This window comes from Pipra filicauda, unplaced genomic scaffold, assembly GCF_003945595.2.
Source record: "Pipra filicauda isolate LSUMZ 115617 unplaced genomic scaffold, ASM394559v2 scaffold13_size5146498_pilon, whole genome shotgun sequence".
Taxonomy (NCBI): Eukaryota; Metazoa; Chordata; class Aves; order Passeriformes; family Pipridae; genus Pipra; species Pipra filicauda.
Window position 1 is genome coordinate 320,001 of NW_024103874.1, and position 26,661 is coordinate 346,661.

The 26,661-nt window shown below is 41.8% G+C and overlaps 1 protein-coding gene across 1 annotated transcript in view; it reads left to right on the forward strand.

The window, feature by feature from the left end:
• The window catches only part of TSHZ2 (teashirt zinc finger homeobox 2), a 134,443-nt gene that overhangs the window by 21,994 nt on the left and 85,788 nt on the right, over window positions 1–26,661 (forward strand). The gene's annotated exons all lie outside the window — the stretch shown is intronic.

Below are 26,661 nucleotides of genomic sequence, written 5' to 3' on the forward strand. Positions count from 1 at the left end.
ATACATACATAGATCACATTTTCTGCAGCATCAGCCACTTAAGTTCACATCTCCCAGTTTCATTTTGAATTTGAAGTTTGAATCAATCCAAAACTGCAAGGCCAAACTCTTTTGAAATTTCCAAGTTTCATCTGCTTTTGATACAAAACTCTCAACCATAAATTGACTTCACACTTTGTAATGAAACTCCAGACTCAGTGAATATTTGTGCTTTTTGTTTTATTGTCAAAGTTTGCCTTCCTGTATGAAAGTACTGCCTTTGCCCCTAAGGCTGAACTTGCATGAACCCAATTTAACAAATTTGCTTTAAATAACTTTTTCAGTATTCTCTGAGTGCTGCTACAAAAGAAATTGTGTGGTGAGTGGTGGGCTATGAATGCCCTAAAAGAGAAGAAAGCACATAACAGGCTGGCACAGACATATTTGCTATTGTAGTTGGCATTTTCAGGAAGACTCTGAATCCATGTGTCTTTTCCACCCTGAAAAATGCCTGTTTGGCAGCAGTTTGAATGGTACAAGCAAGTAGCTCCACTGGAACATGGTGATGAAACAGCTGCCAGTCAACCACTGCTTAATCTGTCTCTGTCACCCCAGATTCCTTCATGTTAAAAATGAGTTTATATTCCATTGGAACTGACCATCAGTTCCAATCCTGTATCTTTGCAGTCGCTTCCTCAAATTGTTCTTTTGGGCAAGAAATCCAATAACAAATGTGGAAAATCAAGTGTGAACGAGCTCCTTCCCTAGGCTGTCTTATTGAAATAACATTTCATGCAAATAATCTCATTAGTGTAAAGATTTTGTTCCCTAGTTCTGACCAGTAACTTAAGTTCCTGTGATTGAGCTGTGAGCTGCTGTGCAAGACAGGGGGATTTGCAAGGATGACCAGCACATGATCCAGCATGAAACAGTCAGAAAGCAGCAAACCCCACGTCCTCAGGAGGTTGCACCTCATTCCCAGGGTGGGGAATCACAGATCCTGGCTTTGGAGCCAGCCAGGCATTTGTCAAATGTTTCACAAGGTTTGGAGGCAAAAAAAGGCAGATTTAATGATAAATTATCACGCACTGTCTCCGACATTAAAGGACATCATTGGCTCTCTTCTCCGTGGTGTAAATCAAGGTAATGTGTGAATCCTTTAAAAGTAACATGGAATTTAAAATGGAAAATATGAGAAGCTGGTAGAATTACTGCTAAAATCATCCGTTTATTATCTAGGTGTGCTTAATAGCCTGCTAGCTGATGAAAAATCATTTGCTAACCCCAAAGAATGGTTCATTTTCCAACTCAATCATTCAGCCATGCATTGACCAGAGCTTTTAAAAAATACACCTTGTATTACTTCTTTTGTCAATGTCTGGAGATAATTTATAATAGCAATAACTTCCATTAACACACCTACTAAGCAGTTTAGTTACAACAGGTAAGATTTGCATGTGGACTTGAGATGTTTTAATAGCAAACCAATTATCTGCCAATGAATCCACCATTTTAAAGTGGTTTCTTGGTTGGCCAGAAGTTAATTCAGTTATATAGTAATTAATAGACTCAATTGTTCCATGGTAATCAAGATCCTGTATATAGATTGGCAGACTTGTTTCTTCTGTACGTTAAGGTAAACTTACATTGCTCTGACAATGCACTTACAACCCTTAATAGAACAGCAGAAAAGGGATCTTAACATAATTAGGCTCTTTTCCTCTTGCCTCGTTAATAAATATTCAGCGTTTCTGCCACAGATTTTTTCCCAGGCATTTCCCAAACTCTTGTCAGAGGAACCCCTTCCAGTTGCTCACACAGCAATGGAGTCTGAGAGCAGCTCCTGCTGGGCTGCCCCACACTCAGGGTGTTATAACCCAGTTACACCTAACTCAGCCTCTCTCACCTCCTGTGCAAGGTGTTCCTGGAAAAGGAACACCGGGGTTATTTTCTCCCTGTACCTGGAGGGAGGTGTTTAGGGCAGTGCTTTGACAATACAGCTGGTTGCAGCAAATTTGCTGCCAGGGAGAGCACTCCAGCACCTCCACCCTGGGCATGTGCCCTCTCCTCTTCCTCCTGGGCCACAACACCTCCACTCACTGTTCCCAGCAACAACCAGTTTGGAGTTAGAGTGACTGAGGAGGAGCCCTACAAAGAGAGTAAATTCAGTGTAACTCACTGATCTGGTTTATCATTTGGTCAGGTGAACACCAGCACCCCCAGGAAGGGACAGAAACATGTGTGGAACAGATCAGAGGACATGGAAAACTTCTTTTGGTATCAATTAACCATTAGATTTGCTCGGCTGGGTACTAAACAAATGAACCCTCTACAGCTTAGATTTAAAGAGGGGAGGCACTCCAAGAATGCCCTTAGCAAAGAAACTGCCTTTTATAGATGTAAGGGTTCCTACATGGTGCTTTTACAGGATATTACAGCTTGAAGTTTAACAAGACAGTTTTAAATTCTGAATATTTCCTTTTGTTCCTTTGATACCAGACGTCTTATTAGTGGGGGGAAAAAAGAGAAAAGAAAAATAGAAACCAAACCTTGAGCATCAGAAGTCAGATCTAAGAAGATATTTTTCTTACTCCTTTGGATAAGTTCACATGTTTTATCACTTGAATCCAAGTCAAAGATGCTTTTGGAAATCTCTGGGATTTTGTGCAGAACAGGGAATGTGTGTTCTGGCGATCGCTGCTGCTGTCCCGTAGGTTTGCTGTGCAGTGCTGTTCTGCTCAGTTGCTAAGCCCCACATCAAGTCATGTGTGTGCTGAGAGGTTCAAGGATCATAGAGTTTTCTTCAGTTTCTTGAACATGATTAGATTTTTTGTAATTTGCATTTTTAGCCACTAAACAGTGATACATTATATTTAGAAAATGAGATGCTCTGAGTGTTAGCAAGATGTGACAGTGACAAATCTTATGAACGTTAATACTGAAACCCATCATAGTTCCAGTCCCACTTGCTGTATTATAGCTTAGTCTAAGGTTTGGGAGGGGCTGTATTCTAGTTATCAAGTTGCCACTGTTCAAACGTCATTTTTTGCTCAATTTAAAAACAATATGCAGTTGTGGAAGCTGTATCTAGTGGTTATGAAGACTTTAGAAAAAAAAATACAAAAAAAAGTCACTTTCCCAAAGGTCTCCAATAAGCCACAGGTTTGCAGCTTTTGCAGTGTGTCCTACATACATCTTGTGCCTGTGGAGTCTGTACAACTGTACAGCCAACACCTAATCAGGCAAAAAATACATCCTGAGCTCCCTGAGTTGGTACCACTGGTGTTAAGTGTCTGTCAGAGTTTCTATTGTGATCACCCTTTCAGAGATTTATCACTCAGCTCTAATACCTGGCTCCAGGCTAAAAATTGGCATGCAAGAAAGCAGGTTTGGTTTAAAGATATACTGAAGCTGCACAAGTGGGTAAAGTCACTCTCTGGCTTCACAGTTCTGTTTTCAACAGTGTGTCTGGGTGAGAGCCAGGGGATTTGAGTCTCACTGCAATTCCTGGGGGAAGGGCTCAGGATCACACTCTCCTGGGATCCCACCTGCCTGCAGGAGATGTTGGTTTTCAGCTCCAGGCTCTGGCTCCATGGTCTCCTTCTGGAAGGTTCGGGGGTCAGACATCACCCTGCAGGTGCATAGGGAGCACTGCTGTTGTTGCACAATGGTTCACTTTGGGTTGGAAATCCCAGATACACCAGGCCTTTGACCTCACAAGGGACCAGAACTAATACTCCTCTGATATATGATACCTTTCTCTGGGTTCTGAAATTAAAGAATACCCAAACAAATATAATGTATACTAACAGCTGCAATGCAGGTAACACAGGACATGGTTCTACAAAGCAGGAGCTCTTTTCTGATGTCTTCTGGGAGCTATGGCTTGTCCCTCACACACGAAGACTCACAGGGTAACAGCACTAGCACTTGGTGTCTGGTCATCAGAAGTTGCATTTCCTCTTGTTGCTTCCTTTACACTGAGGTTTTGGCCTGACACTTTCTCTGCAATTCCCCTCTGATCAGTCCCTCAACAGCCTTTTTTCGTTCCCTGTTTCAGCCCAAAGTTTTTTGGAGAGAGCAAAGAAAAAAAAATCTTTCTGTGAAAGATTTTACAGTTTGTAGGTTAAACCCTGTAGATGTTCCATCCTGGATGTGTCTTTCTGAGTATCCCTCCTGAGACCTAGCCTGGTTGTATGTTATTGGGGAAATAGGCATCATTTAAAAAAAAAAAGACACCAGTCTCTCATGGTGGCTGTACTATCAATGCATTTATAACTCAGTCAGAACTCTGCCAACATATTCTATACCAAACTCATCGATCTTTTGTTTTGGAAATAAACCCAAAATTGTGCATTTGCTTTGTGCTCTTTGGTTTGTATTTCTTTTTCTTAATAAAAACCATTTACAGTAAATAGTAAAATATGCTAAATTTGCACATTGTAACTGCTGGAAAGATTTCTGAGTCTTTGTGTACTGCAGATATTTTGGTGTTAGTTGATGCTGATGGATAGAGGCAGCACAAATATATCTACTTGGGTAAAACTGGGATTTCTACCAACCAGGATTTGTACCTTTTGTCTCCAGCAGTCTTTCAAGACTGTATTTCAGACTACCCATTTTTCCAAGAGCAAACAAAGCAGATAGCATCCTTTAGCAGGCGTAAGTCCAACAAATGTCAAATTCTGAACAACATTACTTTGTGTCTCTATTTAACATTAAAGCTGATGGCTTTTTGACAGGTTTATAGCTGACAACTTCCATAGCCAGTCATGCAGTTTGAGCTAATTTGATGAATCAACTTGATGTTCTATAGTCCCAGTTGGCTTCAATAGCGTATGTGCTCAATTTTCTGCTGGAGGTCAAAAATAAGCTTTGAAATTTGGCTAATCCCATCACATCCGCAGAACATGTCTGGTGGAAAAATCTTTGGACATGAAGTCTTGACTAATGCCAGAACTAGAAAGGAAAACTTAGTAATTTCATTAGACCCATCAATCATGAGTCGTGTAGGCACAGCAATCAGGGGTCTCATGTCCAGCAATTTACTGGTGAGCTTTCAAATGCTTTAGTGGTCAGGGAGGAGGAGGAACATTCCTCAAGCCTGGGTCTTGTCCTGGAGGAAAATGGGCCTTATTGTTAATGTACATTTAGAACAAATGCTGACTGAATGGTGGTGGGGAGACAGAGAATGCCAAGATTTTCGAATTATGTCTTTCTGAAAAGATGGGCCCTGCCGTGGCAGGGGTGTATGTTAGAAATGCCCTGCTGTTTTGTGCTGGTTTTAGAACTGCAATTTCTATGGTAAAATCATTACCACTCATGAGACTGAAGCATCTCAGATAACCAAGCAGCAGTAAATGCATTGAAACCTCTAACACAAGTTTTAACATATTTCTCCAACCAATGTATTTGGTCCTTATTCATATTTAATGGTTCTTAGGCTTTGAAATTTCAGTCTAACTCGATGCTTGCACTTTTGGGCTTTAACGTTGCTCCAAAGTAGAAACTAAAAACTTCAGCTTTCGTGATGGCTTGGCATTGAAAAGGCACAGAAATAAATGCTGCCATGTTCTGTCATGCCTTGGTTAAACAGTTGTGGTCAATGAAGGTTCCAGTACCATGGCCCTTTCTGGCTTCATCTTGTGTTAAATGTGTTTTAACTATATGTTGGTAAATCTGTCACGTGTGCAATGCAAATACTTTGAGAGGTTTGACTTTAACTCTGCTGTGTGCACTAGATTTTGGGGAGCAGGAGGATCTTCCACTGGGATGTTCTGAGTACCAAAGGGGACAAGACCTATGAGCTACACCAGGTTTGTGATTTGACTCCCAGAACACAGGGAGTACTGGTGTGTTGGGGCAGGTGCTGCTGGAAAGAAATCTCCTCACTCTCCTCCTCAGCAGGATGAAGTACTGAGGCCAACATTTCTGAGTCATCCTCAGCAGAAATCACATTATTCTTGTGTTTGGGTCGTAGTTCTGTTAAATACAAAGATGTTCGTACAGGCAATGACAATTTATTGTCTTTTTCTGCCTTAGGGCCTCCTAGAATTCTCTCAATTTGAATTACCTGATATGTGCCTGATGACCTTCAGCCTTGTACAGATTTTGGTGTCACTTGAAATGGCCCTTGGCAGTGGCTGGTAAAGATTATAGGGTCAAGGAAGGAGGCCTGCAGAGCTGTCCCAATACAAGGAGTCTGTCTCTGACAGACACCCACTCTGTGCTTTTGCTTTTGGTTGCACGTGTCTTATGATGAGAAGGAACAGAGTTTGGACACCCATTTCTGTTCTGATCCTACACCTGGGAGGCTGAACACAGAAGTTTTGTGAGAGGACTTTCTTGTTCAGGGAATACTGGCCTTGTAAATTGGATGCATGTACACACACACACATATATAGGCTTTTGTTGTGTGCTCTGTCCAAGGCAGCACATTCCCATCACTCAACCACCCTTCACCTCCCTCCTCCTGCCTTACACAGACAAGACAGAGCTCAGATGAGTCATGGTCATGGAGCTGTGTTTATTAGCAGGATGTACTGAATCACCAGATTAGAAGCAAGAAAAGTATCAAATACATATATATATACACTGCATATGTGTGTGTGTATGTACTTTTGTATCCTATTTCCAGTGATTAGAGCTGAACTATTGCTGGCACAAATTAGGCAGCAAACAGATCTAGGTCTGTTTCTCTTTTTTTTTTCTCTGAGTAGTAATTCACATTACATCAAAGGAGTGGATTTTTAAGAAACACTTTTGATTCTTAACTTGAATTTGTAACAATTTAAATGATTTACAAGGAGAGAGTCATTTGATAAAGAATGACACAGAGTCTGAGTATTTATATGAATACCAAACAATTCTAATGAAACCTGGAGATTGGACTTTTTCCTATCAACATTTCAGAACATTTAATTCCCTTTTTAACTACCTTCTTCTTGGTGTACATAAATATGTAACATTAGCCTAGGTTCACCTTTGTCTGTTAGTAACAAATTGTTCCCTGTGTATTCATAAGTGATGTTTCTGTGGTCAGTCTGTTTTCGTCAAGTTTGCCAGTGTGCTCTTTCCACTTGCTTTTTTAGACTGGGGCATTTAATAAGAAGAAACAGCTAAAATAGCCTGAACTAGATTTCTGTGAAGGAGCAGTCTCGTCCTGGGCTGACTGCAGAGCTGGAGATGAATTGCGTCAGCAGGTCTTTGTGGGGCCAGCTCAGCATCCTTTCTTTGCCTCTTGGATTTGACACTGCACTGATGGGCCTGGTGCCAGCTCTGAGCAGATTGGGCCCAGAGTTCTTCTCGTTGTTCTCATTGAATCAGCAGCTGTTTGTATTATCAGCTGGGGAACTTCAGTCGCTGTTGTGGCTGGTCCTGAAGCCTTCACCAATACTGGCACAAAAGCATTAAAAAATAAAGAAAAACAAGGGGGTTGGTCCCAGCGGTTTGTGCCTGCACGCATTGAGTGATATGATTAGCAGTGCTTTAGCACCTTATTTGTGATAAGAGAAGGAAATGACATTCTAGCACAAAAATCCCCTGAACTTTAATCGGCCCAGTCTCAAGGGGCTTTTGTGTTTTTACCTCTATTTCAATTTCAACTTTTCTGTGTATTAGTTCGTGGGAAGTTTGAGACCTGTTTACCAGGTAATCTGATCAACACTGTGACTCACCCTACACTGAAAAAAAAACCCAAAATGAGACAGGTAGGTGGGTAAGAACTTTCAATGTTAATATATTTATATTAGTTGTGAAATGTCCTTCCAGAAAATAGCTATTTGTTTTGTATGCATAAGAGAAAGAGCTGCATGTGTACGTGGATCACCTTGGTGCGTTTTACCTGGAGTCTCAGTGCTTCCAGGGGCCCGAGGTGCTGAGAATGCTCTGGGGCTTCCCCTGGACCCTGTGGTTCTAGGGCCTTCAGGCTGCTTGGTTGAGGGGCTGAAGTTTGCTCTGGAGCTCTGGGAAGTGTCTGTGGATTGTGGGCTGTATGTCCAGGGAGGAAGGGAAAGCAGAGAGGAGAAGGACATACGACTGAGAAGCGAAGGACATACAACTGTGTATCCCCCTGGACCAAAGTGTACTACGTGGCTGGAGAAATACATCTGCTGGAGCAGAAGGTCCCTTCCTCGCCTGTGTTTTGATGTATCTACAGTGCTTTGTCTCCTTGCGTGTTCATAAAACATTATGCATTTGAAAATAGCAGCTTTCCAAGTGCCATATGCTGAGAAATCTTAAGTACAGTCTTAAAAATCATGAGTGGCTTAGGGAGTTAATATTTTTTTTTAATAACGCATATTGGATTCTTACAGTTTGCTTTCTACTTTTAGAGCTGGTATGTTCTTGATTTCAGGCTTTTCCCTGTGACCATAAAAGCTGCATGCTTTCTTTTGGTTGTTTTTGTTTGAAATGAAATATGAGAGGCTCACAAAGCTACAGGACTGGAGGAAACAAGCTTTAAAGACAAGTACTGACTATCCTGAGACTGGTGATAAAATAAGTAGAATTGGCTACACTGACAAATGGTCCTGATTTCACACACAGCCCCTGCCCAGTTCCACCCCTGATTTATGTGCAGCTCCCTCAGTTGTGCACACCAAAACCAGGGGAATTCCACGGGCAAATGGCCGAGCAGGAATACCTGTGGACCGTTATCAATCTTCCCTGTGCACACTTGGGATGTGCCTGTGTTTTGTATTGGCAATTGCAAATTCCAGGTATTTACACATTTGTCCCATAATAGTTGGCCAAATATTTATTCTTAGCAGCTCCTGTTGCCATATTGTCACACACCTCGCTCTGCTGCTCTGGCACTGACGTTCCATACACTTGTCGTTCGAAGGGAACTATAATGCAAACACATTATAAAAAAAAAAAGGTGGTACATCCTATTTTTCAGTTCCCAGTTACAGGTGTTCAAAAGGAGAAGTCAGTGGTTACCCAGGAACTTCTGATCAGCAGATCCTGTTCAGCTATCTCTTCTTGAGTGCTCAGAAATAAAGGATTTAAGAATTGCTAGTACAGTGGTGCTCAGAAGTGTAGGGAGGTATCTCTGGTGACCTAAATCTGAATTCAAACTAAAGATTTGGCTTTACATCAGAGTTTTCCTACCTCACTAACCTGAAACATCCCATATAATTATAATACTGGGGACTCAAACCTGTGGTAAAACAAACATCATTTTTCTGTTTGCAACATCATATGAGGATGTTTTTGTCTTTTAAACCAAAAAGGAAAACAATTTAAAAATCCTTCTGATTTAGGTAAACTTAAGGAGTTGTGCAGAGCTGCATTCAGGCATTGAAGGACAAAACTTGATCTTAAGTCCTTCAAAACCCCACATGGTAATTTTTAAGTGTCCTTTTTGCATATGTAACTAACAGATGCTGCAGTGTCTTCAGATTCCTCCCATACCTTCCAAAATACGCACAATATATTCAGCCATTGTGGGTCTGGAGATTATATCTGTCAAGACTGGCTGCACGTGCAAGAAACATGATGGTAAAATATGTGGCAAGCTTGGGAACTGCAGGAGCAAGGAGCTCTGGGCTTGAACCCTTCAAAGGAGTCTGACACTGAACAAGGGAAGGGTTGATGCATTCAGGAAACTGCATCTCTTGCCCCAGGAAAATCAGATGACACCAGTAAATCTTCTCCCATCGAGTTTGTTTCCACATTTTATCTGAACTGGTTCTTATTTGGGTGATCAACTCTAAGTATCTTGTACAGCTACAGAGATAATAAAATAGCTCTGAGGCTACAGAGCAGGTCAGTGTCTCCGTGGGGTGCCTTTCAGCCATCTGTGTTATGGTGTGGTGGCACTGATATCTTCTGGAGACAAAATATTCACAGATTAAGGGAAAAATGAAGATGATATTTTTAATTCTTTTTAGTAAGGTTATGGTGGTAAGAAGGGAAATGGTATCACTGTTTGAGCCCTTGAATCTTTCTGAATCTTCCCAGAGACGTGCAGTTTCAGGATTTTGACCACACAATATGACTTGGTCGCCAGTTTAATTAAGAATTTGTCCTGTGGCCCCACCCCAACTGTGATCACAAATGTCCCTGTGGCAAATATGACAGTCGATTACGTGTTGAGGGAGTGTTTGAAGTCTTAATAGCAGTCTTTTGTACTTTGTTAGCTTTAACTTTTCAAATCATAAAAAAGTTCTTATCCACATCCCATTGTTCCTCTCTGGATCTACCTGCTGTGTCCACCTTGCTGTGCTGGAGGAGAGACATTGTCTGCTCTCACAGCCTCTGAGCTGCTTCACACGGAGCGGGAATTCACAGGCTTTCCAACTTTCGGAGAGTTTTCAGAGGTGCAGCACTTTGTCCTTTTCCCCTGTCTCTCTTACTCTCAGTGTGTGAGCGCTGCAGCCTTTCATCACACATCCCTGCAGCTCCCAGCCCGGGTTTGGATCACAGGGACCAGGCATACCCAGACAGGGGTTGTGTCCACACTGACTGAGGTTATGTTAGAGCAGGACTTGGACTGCCTTCCTCCTGTCAGACCTTGGCTCTTTTATTCCTTTGCAGAGCATAATTTCCATATGGGGCAGTGCAGGGCACTATTGATCTCCTTTCACTGGATCTTTTCATGCCTACTAACAGGCCAGACAGATCCAGATTTCTGAAGACTAAATTAAACTCAATTTTCTGAGTCAGAAAAACATGTTTGTTTCTTAGTTACTGTATGATGTGCTTCTCTGTTGACTTGAAATGTATTCTGTAATCCCATGCATATGTGATTTCTTTCTTGGTACTCCAGAGTGCACTCTATAGATAACACTTTCATGGTATTTTAAATTCCTATATCTTGACTGTTTTCAGAGAAATGAATATGATTTAACCTTCTTTAGAGCAAGGATAAACTTTGAAATGAAAACTAACATATGGTCTGTATGCTATTTTTGTAAATTTATTTTATAATTTCTGAGCTGATTTTGAGAGCTGATTATTATTTAACAAGTGGAGCAGGCTGTCAGGGTGGCTGCTGCAGCGCTGCCATGGATTAGCCCTCAGCTCTCCACAGTGCAGCTGAAGGGAAGCCCTGCAGGAGAGGGGCTGTGGGTCCCTGTGGTGCCCAGGGGCAGAGCTGCTCCCCCTGAGTGCCCGGCTGCAGCAGAGCCTGTTGGTCTGTCACTGCTCCTCACACCAAATCCACTCATACATTTTCCCTGGTAAATATCCTGCTGTCAGGCTGCATTACAGTCCTTTGTGACCCACTGCATTGGCTGTGTGTCTCCTTGAGGAGATCCTCCATGCTCTATCAAAGACCTTTCCTCCTTCCTTCCCCTCTTCCTAGGCACGTCTTTTCTGGGTTTGCTGTGTCCCACAGTTGCCAACCCTGGAGTTGTCCAGGAGGTTCCCAAATCACAGCTGGCTTCCCCGAGCTGAAGGATCCATGAAATCCTCTCATAAATCAACCCAAGGGTATTCTGTAGGAATTCAGCTGCCTTCCCAGGATTCTGCTAAGTATAAAGAGTAAGAATCCAGAAGGAAAAAGCCAGAAAGGAACCTTCCACCTTGGAGAAGGCAGTGGATGCTGTGCAACCATTGGCCTGGCTAATCTATCTGGGGAAGCAGGGATGGATAAATGTGGATGTGCTGTCAAAACATGTGAGGAAGCCATTTGCACATTACTATGGAAATTTTTTCTCAAACAAAAACTTCAAGTACAGATGTCTAAATGTTACAGGCCCTGCTATTTCATCTTTTGTGTGATGTTGTCTCTATTCCCCGTAGACCCCAAGACTACACCTCAACTTCACTGCTTCTGCATACAAATATTTGCCTGAAATATATAGTACATTGTAAGGTCACTTGCAGCTATGCCTGGAAAAATTAGACAAAAATCTGAACAAGTTTTCACAATTGAAATTAAGTAGGTCAAGAATCCATCTGGCTTGTCTGGTAATGTGCTCCTCACGCTAATGAGATCTTGAGAGAAGAACCCCATGTGTGAGGTTGCCAAGGTGAGCAAAACTCCTCATTACAACCCCATGAACAGCAGCAGCAGAGTCAGAGTTTTGTTTTATCTTTCCCCAACAATGCACTCTAAAAATGCTTTACCCTGCCTACGAAACTTTCTGGAATAGGTAGAAGTATTAAGTTCTGTAATTAACTTCTCTGATGTATTCCTTCATCTTAATGGGTGGGATGACCAGGCATAGATACTTGTGTACTTACCTTTCATTTGTATCTTCAAATAGATAAGAAAGATGTATTAAGTGATTAGAGTTTGCAGGATATGATGTTTATCCCATAGCTGATTATTCCATAGGTGAGTTAAGACCTCATTAAGACTTTGGTGTCAGGTCTAGTGCTGACTTGCATGTTGGATAAAATCATTTCCCATGGAATATAGGTTTTATGAATCATTAAGATATAAAGCACAAACCCAAAGTTACAAACCCTGCCATGGAATAGGTATTATAGAAAAACAGGAATACATAGTCATAAGGATATATAATTATATGTATGTGTGGGTATATATATAATGTTTAGTCTAGACATCAGTATAATTATGCACAATAAGATGTGACATCTGAGATTCATGTGTGTTATAAATCTTTTTGAAAAGGGAAATGGTTAAGTCTAGGAAAATATTAATTTTTGCCAGCATTTCTCTGCCTCAGTGCCTTTTTATATCTGAGTTCTGAAAGAAGACAAGGCAAATCATTTATTCTTGGGCCATTTTCTTTTAGTGTCCATCTTCTTATGTGGTCCAAAGGCCAGCAGTTCTTTCTCTAATGTGCAGATGAAGCAAACTCTTTTGTTGTCCTCCATCAGAAGGCAGAGAGCTTGAGGCTGAGCAGTTGAAAGCCATGGTCTGAAAATAGAGCTGGACAGTAGAGGCTGTTATTTAAATATCACTATATCTTTTTCCTAATGGAACTTGTAGGCTTGCTTGGAGAGTCAGGACGGGACATGACAAGAACAGAAACATTAAAGAAGTTATCTCTCAAATATTCATATTTGCAGCTGCTTTGGCTGGCAAATGAAGGGCCAGATTTCAAAACCTGGCCAGCTTCTTTGTGCCAGTAATTTACAGGAGAATGTGAATGGAATTAATTGTGGGTGGAATTTAAGCTATTTATTTGTCTTAAGAATTTAATTTTGGGGAAAGAAAACAGACATTTGAGTATTTAATATGTGCTCCCAGTTCAGTTACAGAACTGAACCTGCAGGGCTGCAAAAGCTGGAAAGGCCCAGATAAGGCCAGGATGAAAACGTTGCTCCAGATAAAACCGTTCAAGGTTAACAAATTGCCAGACATCTTAACCAATTGAGCCAGCATATTGCCTGCTCACAACTGTGCTTTCTGCCTTGCTGGATTTAACTTGCCTTGACTAGTGTTGAAGGTTCAAACCAGTTGGGGACCACAGAGCTTTACATAATTAAACATTAAGCTGGTTAGTGGGGTTAGAGCTGTTAAACACAGGGAACTGCAGGGCGCCCATCGAGCAGCGTGTTTGTCTCACGTTATTGTAAATATCCCTCAGAAAACAGCAAATGCAAAATGCCACGGGTGACAGGGACACTGCAGAGAATAAGCAGAGGACACGAGATGTTCAGCTGCTCAAAGTTTGCATCTCTGCAAACGAGGCAGGAGAGATTCACACGCCGTGTCAGCTCTCAGATGCATCCAGCAAATTCTTGTGACAACAGTGCAGGAGAAGGCGAGTGCTTTGTTGTGCATCCTGCGAGAAATATTACACACTGCAGAGCAAAGAAAACACACAGGGCCGGTCAATATTTTTCTTGAATTTACTCCTAGTGGTGGAAGCTCTGCCCAGAGTATTCCATTTATGTTTGGAGCTCTGCACTATATCATTGTGCTGCTCTGTGAAGTAAATTTATTCCTGAAAAAGAGTAACGGGCTTTCCTTGTAGCATAAAGTGTTGTCTGAGGGATTAACTGATTTTTAATTTTTTTTTTAAATTTGATGTGCAAAACAGAAAATAAAATAATTGCTTAGTTTCCAGGCTTTATTACACTTTTAAAAGTGGGTTTTTTTTTAATTTACTGGATTTCAAAGTAAAATGTCACTTGCAGAGGAAGAATTTAAAGGAGTTTCATTTGAAAAATAGAAAAAAACAGTTTTGACTTGATACAACTTGAGAGTCTTTTAGCTGGTTTTCTCCCATCAAAACATTTACAAATCTCACTCCTCATCTGTGAATAATTATGACCTGAAATGTCATTTTTTGGTCAGCAAACCCTGTGTGTGAAACATTTCCTGTAGCCCAACACCTGTAGAAGGTGATTAAAGGTCTCCTCGGTGTTAACGGAGTCTCCCCAGCACAGGAGGGGGATTTATTTCTCCAGGGAATTCTGGATTGCTGTGTGTCAGAACAACCTAAAGAAGGGAGATGTCAGCACACTCCCAGTGCCCCATTCCACATGGAACTCCTGGGGGAAGGTTTGTGGCTGCCCACTGCCCCTGGAAAGCCAGTGTAAGGAGATGTTGAATTCCTAACTCCAGCTCAGCTCCATGTCTGGGAATAAGGATGAGCCAAGGAAGAGTAGAAGCCAATGCAAATAATCTGCCACTAGTTCCTGGTGGTCTCCTGTCACCCTGTAGATCATTCCATTAAACATCTTTGTCTCACCATATATAACTTGGCTCCACTCTCTTGGGTTTGACTCAAGAGTAGAGCCAGGCCATAGGCTCAGTTTAGACTTTCTGGTTGCAATTCTGGCTTCTCCCGTGTTCAAACAAAAAACGTTTTCTGTTGGCTTTCTAAAAAAATAGCCACATTTCAGGTGAGGTTTTCTTGCTGCCTTAAAAGTGCTTTGCTACCAAGATATACACTGCTGGCTGCTGCTGGTTTGTCTGGAAGGTTGTTAGGAAAGTAGAACTTCCAAGAAAGGAAATATGGCCCAGAGAGGTCATTTCCACACATGAACAGACAGGGCTCAATTTCACTGTTTGCCTTTACATTCCTGCTTCCTGTGTATCAAAAAGGTGAAAATCCTGTTATTACACGCAGGCAGAAGGGTCCTTTTCAGTGCAGGGGACATTTACCAGTTGATTATTAGGAATGAGAATGTAGGATGACAAAACAGGTGAAAAAAACCTGATTAAAACAGATAAACTTTCGAAAACTTTTCCATTCAATCCTCTGGACATGAAATTTAGAGTAGGAAAAAGTAATCTTTCCTAATGTCCTGTTGGTTCATATTTTCAGGAGGGAAGTTCTAAGCTGAGAGAATATACAATTTTTTTCCCAGGAAAACTGATATATACTTAGAACACTAAGTATGGCTACTAATAACACACAAATGCTTTAAACTTTTCAATCTCTTTGGCTCCATTCAGCAGATCAGTGTGGTGGTTCAGCTCATTAGCATTTGAGTAAATTTGTTACACTTTTAAGGCCTGTTTTGGAATGACCTGTCCCGACGGATGCAGTGAATTCCAGATGCTAATGGCACCATTTATCAAGACAGAGCTTTTTCCCATAATGCATAAACCTTTCCTACATGGGAGTTTTACTGTGCATTCAATTCCAGTGCAATTCACTGCTCTGGGCAGAGGAAATGAAGAACTTCAGCAGTGTAAACACACTGGGAAAAGGCTCTTGGATCCGGGTGGCTCCTGGAGATGAAGGACTTATTTCCACAAAACTTGGCTTCTGCTGTAACAGAGTAGGGTAACTTTGGGTACTCCAGTTAAACTATCTGTCCAGATATCTGTCTTTGTGTTTCTCCTCTCTGAAACAGCTGAGCATCTTGTACCCTATCAAACCTTCTAAAAAATCAACATTATTTTTTGTGGAGTTACTTAGACACCAAATTGCTTTGGCAAGGGACATCTCTCTGCTGTTTATTGGGTTGTGCTACACAACACAGCTCATGTTAACTAATATTTTAGTGTTATTTAGCCCATTTGCTCTCTGTAGCTGCAGTGTAGCTTGCTCTTATGATGCCAGAATTCTTTCTTCTCTGTGATGTTTGCAATGGTATTAAAAGTAAAAAACTGACCATGCAAAAAATATAAAACATTATTTTGAGATTATGTTGAAGCCTGTATTAAATGTAAAACAAAAATATGGAAAGAATCAAATACTCCTTATCTCCCAGCTTACATTTTAATATTCTAATGTCTCAGAGTTTTCCAGTCTCCTTGACATTTGGAAGTGATCCCTGTGAAACCAGCTCGGTGTCTGAACAAACAGCAATGACCACGTTACTCCCATTCCCTGGACCCAAGACTTTTCATCTTTCCAGACTCTTGTACCTTGTCAGACTAAGCTGACACTTCAAAATGTAATAACTGCACTCCAAAAAAAAAAAAAAAAGTGCTGCATATTTCACTTCTGGAAAGCAATTAAATATAGATTTAATTTTACCTTTATTCACCATAGTGGTAGGAGCAGCTCCAGTTTGTACTAACTCAGTCTGACCAAAGCTGTTACACATGTTGGTGTGAGATCATGGGATTCTTTCCCTTTTTCCTGCCTGTTTTATTCCAGATACAGTTGGCTTCAGGTTCTCATCTCCTATTATTTACAGGGCAAGAATTTTGGGCCCTAATGCTACAAATGTTCCTGCATGTTTAACTACAAGCATATGAGCACTCCCAAATTGAGGCCCTGGAACTCTTCACAACTTAAGCACACAGTCTCCAATCCTCGAAATTCCTGTGCATATGCTTTTCCTTACCCCTTGGAGCAGCTCATTAATTTCAGCAGGACGACCCACAGTAGTAAAGTTAAAACACCTCCATAAGTATTTGCAGGTTCAGGCCCGTAGTGACATTTCTGGTCCTCCAATGTTATTTTATCCCAAAGCCTGTTCATTGTCAAAAACCGAACCTTTGAGTAATCAGGTCTCACAACTCCCCTCAAATCCCTTCCTGGAACTCATTTTGTATTCTTTTCTCTGGCAAAGCCTGTGGACAGCAGCAAGGCTGCCCTAAATCAAACAACCTACAGCATCTGACATGAATTGACAAGAGCCAAGTATGGCTGAGCTGAAGTTTAAACTAACCTGGAGTGAACAGTTCCCTCTGCTGTAGTTCAGTTTTAGTTTAGAGAGCACTAATTGCAGTTGCTCTCTACTTATCTGATTTATTATTTTTTTTGAATGATAGAAAATAAGCTGGATGAGAATCATAAATGAGAGAGATTTGAATGCCAAAATGCTGGAATTTGTGTTCTTAAGTGACCTGGAGGAAAGGCCTCTATTGCACTTGTTGGCTCCTTGTGTTTTGTAACATTTTTCTCCAAATGGGTTTGAAGGGGACAATTAAGTAGTTTCACAGCTTTGGTACAAAACCCATCTGTGTTATTGGAAGTTGTGCTGTGTAGGTGTGAGGAGCAGAGAAGTTGACAGTCCTGGACTAACGACTGGAAAATCCTCTTGCAGCCCCTTGTCAGGTCCCTGGGCAATTCCCTCTGCTCCAGGGAAGTGCAGAGGCCATTCCTGGTGAGGCATCATCCCCCAAAGCTACACAATTCCATCTGTTTGCTTACAAAAGTGAAGGTAAATTTGGGAACAGCAAGAGGGGCAGCACAGCCCAATGTGCTGGGCTGAAAGGCAGGAAATTCTGACTGCTCTTCCTGGCTCCTGCATTCCCTGCTGGAGGCCTGAGGAGGGACACTCGACTTCTCCAGCATCGCCTGTGACATGGAACAATGCACCTGAAACCCAACAGGACTTGAATTCCTGTTGGAGCAGTTCTGGCCTCTGTGAAGATGTGTTCCCAATGTGTCGCTCCTGTAGGAAACAGGGAAAAAAGCAGATGGAGAAAACAGTTGTAACTTCTTATGTAAACAGAGCTTGGATGTTGTAACAGGTTCCATCCACCAAATTCACACGGAGCTTTGGTCCCGAATTATGTCCAGGACTGCAGGTGCAAACAAAACATCATTTCTCTTGCAAAGAACTGGACTTACCCATCAGCACACCCAGCAGCTTCACCTGGATGGAAGTTGTGGTGGCTGTGCATTCAAAGGCCTGCCTTAAAAATCAAACTCCAACAATCCCAGAATTTCCTAATCCCCAAATACAAACAGCCGACATGGATTTTATGTCCTTGAGTATTAAAAGTGAGAGCATCGGTTGTTTTAAATGGAAACAGCAAATTACTGTATTTGAAACTCTGCCACTTGCTCCAAGCAAAGCTCAAACAAATTATGGCTTATCTGAATGATTTCAGATAAAATTTTGGATGGGATTAACTGTGATGTTCTTTGTTCTCTAAACTTTAGAGCACTTAAGGAGAGGAGCTGGCAGCATGGACAGAGTTTTATGATAAAAAATGTAATAACAGCTTTAGAAGAAGAAAGACAGATGCACATAAGCAAAGTTAGAATAAACTTGGAATTTCTGGAAATTTTATTAGTGAATATGGAGCCTTCTTGTCCATGTGTGGAAAAATACATAGGTATTTTAAAGGAAGAAGGAAATTTATTTACCTCCATTATGCATAGAAAGTAAGAAAAGTCTTAAACTTGTTTTGTTTCTGCGTGAGGTAAGATGAATGCTCCTGTTTTCAGAAACAGAATTTTAAAAATTTTAGATCTGTTTTTCCCTCCCACATAAAACTGATTATCAGATTCTCAGACCAGAACATGTTTTCCCAAGGACTGCATTTTTGGAAGTTATTTACTAAGATTGCTTCAGCGTTTTAAAATATCCAGGCCAAGCTTCCAGCTTTGGATTACATCAAATTTGAATTCTTCATATTTGCCATATTTTCAACTCCTAAAAGCAGGGAAGGAAGGAAAAGCAAACAACAACAACAACAACAGCAAAAGTAAAATAAATGTTTATTAAAAGGGGCCAACATTTGTTTGCAGCTATAAATGAATGAAGCTTCATTAAATTCAGGGGAGCTAGACCCACTTCCATTAGCAGAAAATAGGGTCCTTTTCTCTCTCTCCTTTTCAATAATTTTTCCAATGCTATTTTTAACAATTCTAGGGGGAGGCGGAAAGTAGGGTGGAAAACAGTTACAGCCATTTTATCACATTTTACTCCTAACAATGCAGTACAAATGAAAAGAAACCATAATGCTCTGTAGAATAATACATTAATCATCATCAGTCGTCATTCAGTGCAGGACGTTCTTTGCACACCATGGAAAACACGAGCAGATCCCTCAGAGAAGGAGAAATGCCTTATCTAATCTCACCTAGCCTGGAACACACAATGGGCTGCACTGGCCTTGGGGGGTTTGTCAGCTCCTGGATGGGGCAAACCCCATGGGATAGGTTTCTTTTGAACCCTGAGAGATTTATCAAAGAGGTGGGAATTAAAGGGGTTTAGAGGCCCATCCACCCAGAATATTTTTACTCAGCGACAAAGTGTTTTTCCTTGAGAAAAAATAACTAATTTCACTGGGAAAAAAACCCCAAACCTTTCTTAAGTTATTTTTCATGAGGAACTATCTGGTTTAACTTGGTATATTGTGCCTCATCACTGGAAGATTTATTGTCTAATTCCATTTGAGTCTATATGCAGCACCCAGCTCTCCTCTAGCCTTGCTCCCTTGGGAATGCCCAGGGGCCTGATCCTGCAAAGAGAATATCCCTCATGGCAGGGGTTCAGCATCCTTCACCAACCAGAGCCAGTGCCCTGCCAGGCTGGTGAGGCAGGAGGTGGGATCTGAAGTTGTGTGGAAAACTTGTCCTGGTGGGAAGAGAGGTGAGGAGAGTCCCTTTTTCTCCTGGGCTGAGCAGATCCCTGAGATGCTGCTCCTGGCCAAGCACAGCAGGACAGCCAGGGAGACTCTGCTTCCATTTATGCACAGTGGAGACACCGCCCACAGCTCCCTGATGCACCTCAGGGGTGTCATCTAGAACAACCCCATTGCTGCACAGTGTGGCAGCAGGACACACTCACAACTTTCTGCACAGCTCACAGAAGGGATGGTTTCACAACCTTCTCTTTCTTTGGGAAGTGTTGAGAGGCTACAGTTCAATCTCACTATTTTCCTTCTCCATTAGGCTTCTCCAGTAACTCAGCCTTCAAAAGCCAAGAGAGGAAAGCAGTCCCAAATTGTCCTGAATATACTGATGCAATCAAGCCTCAAACTGAAATCGGAGGGGATCTTTGTACTCTATAATCTCAAGCAATTCCCCTTCCCCCAGCTTTGTCACTTGCTCATAGGTCCCACCAATGCTCCTAACAACAGAAAATCATTGCAGTTGGGAGCCAGTGGTAGAAGTATGAACAGAAGGATGGTTGGGAGATTTCCTAGAGACATAATGTACAGAAGAAAAAAAGTAGGAGGCAGCTTCCAAATTCCTTGGATACTTGTGAAAACTTAAAGCAAAAATTCTCAATGAAACCTTTCCCCTACTATTTCTTTCCCGTGTCCCTCCCATTCTCTCTTGTTCCTATATAATAGTTATGCATATATATTTCTGCTCTAGTCTTGCATCTGTCTCATAAATATACCTCATAAATATATCTCCTAAGTGTGTGCATGCTCAGGTATGAAAATACTCTTTGTGCAGCACAGTAGTGTTTGTACTGTTTCCAATCTTCTGTATCTCTGAAAGATAAGTAGGTGCTATACTTATGTCATTTATTGCTATTTGTTTCTTTATGTTGGTTCCTCTTAAAGTGCTCTTCTCGTATCATAGCTCCAGGGCATCCTTGCATACAGTTATGATGCATAAAAAAACTGAAAAGCACGATTTAAACTGCAGCACCTCATCTGCTCTCCCTGTTTGTCTGTATTTTTCCCTCTGCCGAACATCATATTCCTTTCATCTGGCAACATAACATGAGAAATGGAGCACAATGGAGGGTGAGTCATTCTGGCTGAAAGGTGAGGGCCAGATTCTGCATTCCCTCCTCCAAAAAAACTCCTGTGCATTTGAATAAGAGCATTTCCCAAGCTGGGAGCCTCAAGTCTCAATCCTATATGATGGACAAGCTTTTTAGGTACAGGAGACTTCAGTTTGGGAAGCCATTGCCACTTCCCTTTTCAGTGTGGTGATTCTTAAAGTTCTTCCTGATTCTTTGCTCTTGGAGTGCCAGATTTGCTCCCAGTAGAAAGACCCTCATTGTTTAACCAACCCTTATCTGTAAAACCATCACAAGGAAATTTTGGAGGGATCTCAGCCTGTGCCTTCCAAAGTCTGGCTCAGTGAACTCAGTGAGGTTCTGGTGGTCTCAGTGAAGGGTTTGGTTGAATCAGAGCTTGTAGCCCAAACTGGTTAATATTTGGATGCCCTCTTGGGTGCAAAGGTCTCCAATCAAGCTGAAAACACCAGGAGTCCCTACAGGCCATCCAAACCAGCCAGCAGAGAGAGACTCTGAGCTCCGGCCAGCTCAGGCACCTCTGACTGGGGTTCCCATCCATCCCTTGGAGCCTGCCCACCCTGTCCTGCCACAGTCAGAGCTCTGCTCTGCAGCATGGAGCCATCCTCTGCCTGACCGGATTTGCAGCCTGTTCTGCCACCTCCCAGGAGAGCACAGTAACCACCAAACTGTTCCTGCTTTGCATAGAAAGATATTAAAGAAGGGATGAGAGGAGATAGAAAGACAGATTAAGGCTCCTGGGCTGCTGTAGAATGTGGGAGCGTCACCTTCCAGATTCTCCTCTAACGAACATTCAAATGCATAGACAAAGTGGAACAGTTCCAGTGGGAAAGGCTGGAGGATACTCACATTGGCAGGGAGGGAGGGCAGCATCTGGGGGCTTTGTTGTGAGAAGAGAGGTAAAATTTTCCAAATTCCCACTCTGAATCATGGAGGGATCTGAACTTGAGTCTCCTACTCAAGGCAAATCCAATCCCCTAAAAGGTGAGCTCCTGTCAGAGGGGAAGGTGGTGGCAGTTCTGATCCATAAGGTTGTCTCAAAACACCGCTGTTGAATCAGGCCAGGTGGACAAGTTTAGGCAGAAGGACATTTAACATTTACTTTGTGCATCTTATTGCAATATGAACCAAAATTGCAATAGAAGGGCAGGCCAGCAAAAATTCTGGTGCTTAGCACATTTTATGAGTGAAAACTTAGACATCTGAGGAATGTAGGCTCTTCCAGAACAGCTGAATGAGGTTTTTGAGTGCCTTATTTCAGAGTCAGTGACTCTGAATGTGTCAGTTAGGTGAGCATGTCACTTCATGACCTTAAGCTTTCCAGATTTTACCTTGTTTGGTCTTTTTAAATCCTTCCTGTAGCTGTTCTGCAGTGATTTTTCCCATTCCTTATGCTGCATCAGTCATACATCAGGCTGTGGCTACTCCCCAGTGGCTTACAGAGAACAATAACATAGGTGAGAAAATATGCCCACCCATATATTTTGATTGTTTGATTCCCCTATATCTCTCTGCAATATACTCTACCTGTGTGCTTATTTACATATTAATGTGCAAGTATTTGCAGACCCACGTATTTAGCAGAGCACAGAAACTGGGGAATAATCTGTACATAGCAGAAGTATATCATTTTGATTTACAGTCTAACATTTAAATGTTTTGAGGTCAGACCTCTGCGAGAAAATAATTCACAACTGGATGTACAGCCTGCTCTGGCTGTACATTTATTGCCAACAAGTCCAACACAGATTGTTTTTTACGTGCCTGCTTTTTATTGCTTTAGATGCTGTTGTAGGATAGTTCACATAAACATTTATATAGGGCTCAGAAAACAGTTGTTAGCGAGGAGGAAGCTCGCTCTGTTTACACAGCCTCGAACAAAGCCACCGCGCGGAGCTTCCTCTAATTGACATGTGGGCGGGTTTTTTTTCAAGTCACTGACTGGAAGAAGTGAGTGTCTGAGATTTATTCCTGACAGGACTTAAATTACTGGTAGCCTGACACATTTGTGAACAATTACTAGACACTGAGGTGTTTAAAGTAATGGGTACTGTTTGCTCAAGGGATGGGGAAGTTTCAAAACCATTAAAACAAAACAATTTTCCATTTGATTAGTAAAAAGCGAATGCATACGTTTATTTTTGAGAAAAGGCACGCGGATATTTGGCTTCATAAATAATTTTTCTCTCCACATGAACATGCTTAAGAACTCCCTTGATTTCCTGAACAGTAAGTTACCATATATTTGTATGAGCACCAGTGAGCTGAGCTCGCAGTCAGCTCTGAACATGAGCTTGCAGCCTCCCAAAGGGTGAATCCACCAGCGGTGTCTCCATTGGAAAAGGATCTCATTGTTTAGTTGCCTGAAATAATGTCTACTTTTTATTTTTCAATTGGAAAGAAGAAAGGTGAAAAGCCATAAAATTTACTGCTTTATTCGTTGACTATTAAGTACTGCCAACATTTATGGCAAATAAACTCGGGTTAATTAATTAATCTACATCACATTTATTAATTTATTTGTAACTCTTCAAGGCAAAGGTTGTATTTATTCCCAGCTTTTGCACTGAGTATTCAGTGCAGTGACTCCTTCTGTTCCTCCTTACAGAACCTGGGTCTAGGCAATGCTCTTCAACCCAGCCCCCCAACTTTCTAGCAGCAAGAGGAATGCAATATTGTCCTGGACTATTAAAGGCTTTTGGGAATCATCCTACACGTGTGTACACACTTTCATCCATCTTCCCTCATTAACCATGAGCTGTTGCACAGATGCTGCCTCTGCAGCTTGTGTTATTTTGATGTCCTATGACAAAAGTGAATAAAGATATTAAAACTGCACACATCTCCTAATAGCCAAAATAAAAGATTTTGATGGTGAACATAAGTCAGGACTTTGGGGAAGGCTGGGAATGCTGCCTCGCTGCTGCTCTAGCCACGAGGAGCCAGATTGTTCTTCCTGGCTGAGTCAATAAAAACGTTTATCCATGTCCTAGTGCAGGGTGGCCACACAGGGAGCTGCAAGGAATGTTCCCAATGCTGGTCAGTGGGATGTGAGGCTGAGGGTGTTGCCTGCACTGCTGTCCCTCCAAGCACTCGGATTCTCCAACTCAGGTGATCCAGGATTGTGACACTCATTTAGGCATGTTAATCTTTCATAAAAGAAACTTAAATTCTGCCCTGTTTTTCAGTTACTTCCCCATGCACAAGGATAAGACTCTGCTTTAAGGGAACAAAAAGGCAAAATGCTTAAGAACTCCCATTGTCCCCATTGGATGTCCTCCCACTGTTTTATTGGGACTCACAGTAATGTAAACAATGTAAATGTGATGGGTCTTCCCATGGGCAGTTTACTACTTCACAAGCCTTTTCCATATAGTTATTTAATATTCTTCAGGAATTAGGACACAGTTGTGTGCTTTGCTATCCCTCCTGGAAGTGCACACTTCCAGATTTCAGCAATGTCAGGTATTATCACAGCACCTTAATTTATTGCAAAGAGACCGGACTTCTCATTGATGACTGAGAATTCCCATCCCTTAAACAGATTGTTCTTGAGTACTGTGAGAAAATCTCTTTCTTGCCACAGCTTCCTCTTGGACAATTTAGGAGGTGATGTGGGAACTGGGAACTACTGGGTTTTTTTGTGTTTGCCAAGGTACTGGATAAATATGAAGACAGATAGCAGACACAGCTTCAGCCTTTAGAAATTCCAGCTTGTCCACTGCTTGCTGTAACACAGGTGTAACCAAGGTGGAGCACCTGGGACACGGATTAATTGCCTGAAGATGTTTCCTGAGGCAGAAGTCAAGGGCTCCCAGTCTTACCTGCTGTCTCCAGGAAAGGGGCAGCATCCAGGCTTCAGTGGCCACAGGTTTTCTTTAATGCACAGCAGCACCTTGTCTTTTACATCCATGGAAAATAAAGGCACTCTGTGTCTTTTTGATGTAATTTCCAAAGTGATTTGCATTGGCTTCATTACGGCAAGAACTCCTAAAGATCCATCCCCTGTGCAGGACACTGCACAACGTCAGTCAGCTACACCACTGCTCTTCTTTTGAACCTGTGTGAAGAATCTATAAACCCTACAAAGAGGGAGTTTTTATTCCCTAGTTCTTGTTCTCTGTGTCAGCTCTTGATGCACTGAGTAGTAAAACAATTCGTAACATGCTGTTAGCACAAAAGAACGAAAAATAATCCCCAAAATAAAACATGAAACTGCAGTGAGTGCAGCTATTTTTACACATTGTGTTCTGTCTCAAGGAAATTTCAGAAGCTTCAGCAGAAGAACCCAAAAAACTTTCAGGGTCAAAATTCAACATAGGGGTGGTTTTCTCTTGCAAATTTTATTCTTTTTGAGTATTCAGGGAAAGGAGAAAAAAGAACCAAACTTTGCAAGGTCTTTTACAGTGACTCGGGGCGGTGCCTCTGCTGCAGACTGACTGTGTGCTGTTTTGCTTGCATATTCATAAATTTTTCTCATTTGTGAGAGTCTCTGAATAGAGCCTGTGAATTGTTTTACCCAGTAGGTGGTGGAGCAATAATGAAGCTTTGTGATTAAGTAGTGTTGGAACATCTTATCTTCGTCTCTGAGTGGGAGGCACCATTAGTAGTAAAAGTAATTACCTGTGTAGAACGTGCTGATTGCACTGAGTATCTGCTCCATGACACAAAGAATGTCTTCTCAACTTTAGGGACTTTAAGAGATCTCCATTTGCTGCTAATTTCACATTTTAAGCAATAGCTCATAATTCCTTTCATTTTTTTTTTTTTTTTGGGGGGGGGGGTGTGTCAAAATTACAAATAAACTTTGCAAGAGCTTTTTCTCCTCATCAAAATTCTGTCCTTGCCATTGGTAGCTACAAAACGAAAATGAGGGGAAATATCACTTGAAAAAAAGCGGAGCTGTAAAGGCAGGGTTCGTTCCCAGAGTGGCATCTGGGCTCGGGGGTGTCCTGTGGAACAGGAGCGTGGTGCCCTCAGCTCCCCAGGGTGGTTTTACTCTCTAGAAGTGCTGCAGACACTGATTCACAAACAGGACATCGCCGCTGAGCGCTGAGGAAAGGTCTCAGCTCACAGAAACCTCGAGCAGGGGATGTGTGGGCGGCTGTTGCCACTGATGGCATCAGCTGCTCGCAGGGTTATTCTCACAGAAGCCAATCTGTACCATAATACACTCTGTCCTGAGGTCTGATTTCATAAGCACTCATCCATCTGCCTGACAGTTTCCAGTAACTCGAGGAATAAAATATTAAGATGTGATGGAAATAAGCAGTACTTTCTATCATAGAAAAATGGGCTTATTTTGTAGATAGTACCGCTGGTAGTTTTTGTGTCTCGTGTAGATGTGAAATTAAACCTTTCTGCTCATCTCTACACTTTTAAACCCTTCTGGCTACTTTGAAAAGCTCATAAAAAGTCCTGTGATTCAAAGCAGTCCATGACTTTTAGGATACAAAAGAAAACTAAGAGTATTTATGGTTTGTTTGATTCAAAGCCTGTTGGAATCATGACAAAGAAACTCTCACTGATTTTGAAGATGAATGTTTGGGGTTTGAACATCATGTCTGACATAAATACAAGGCTCCCCAAAAGCACCTGAGCACATGTGTGGTGGTGCAGGGGTCAGGGGCTGCCTGGGGCATCACTGGACACAGGTACAGGTAAAAAGGATAACTGACAGCACAGAAAAAGCCTTGGGAAGGGCTCAATTTCCTCTGTTCTCTGAATTACTTTATATAGGCATTTCCTTTGGTTATTTTGGAAGGATATGAGGTCACAGGGATTGGAGACAGGCAGAAACTTCAGTGAAGGTGACACACTGTCATTGCATTGATTGCTTATTTCTCTGTCATGTACGATCTCTTCCACCTATAAAATGCCAACAGCTCT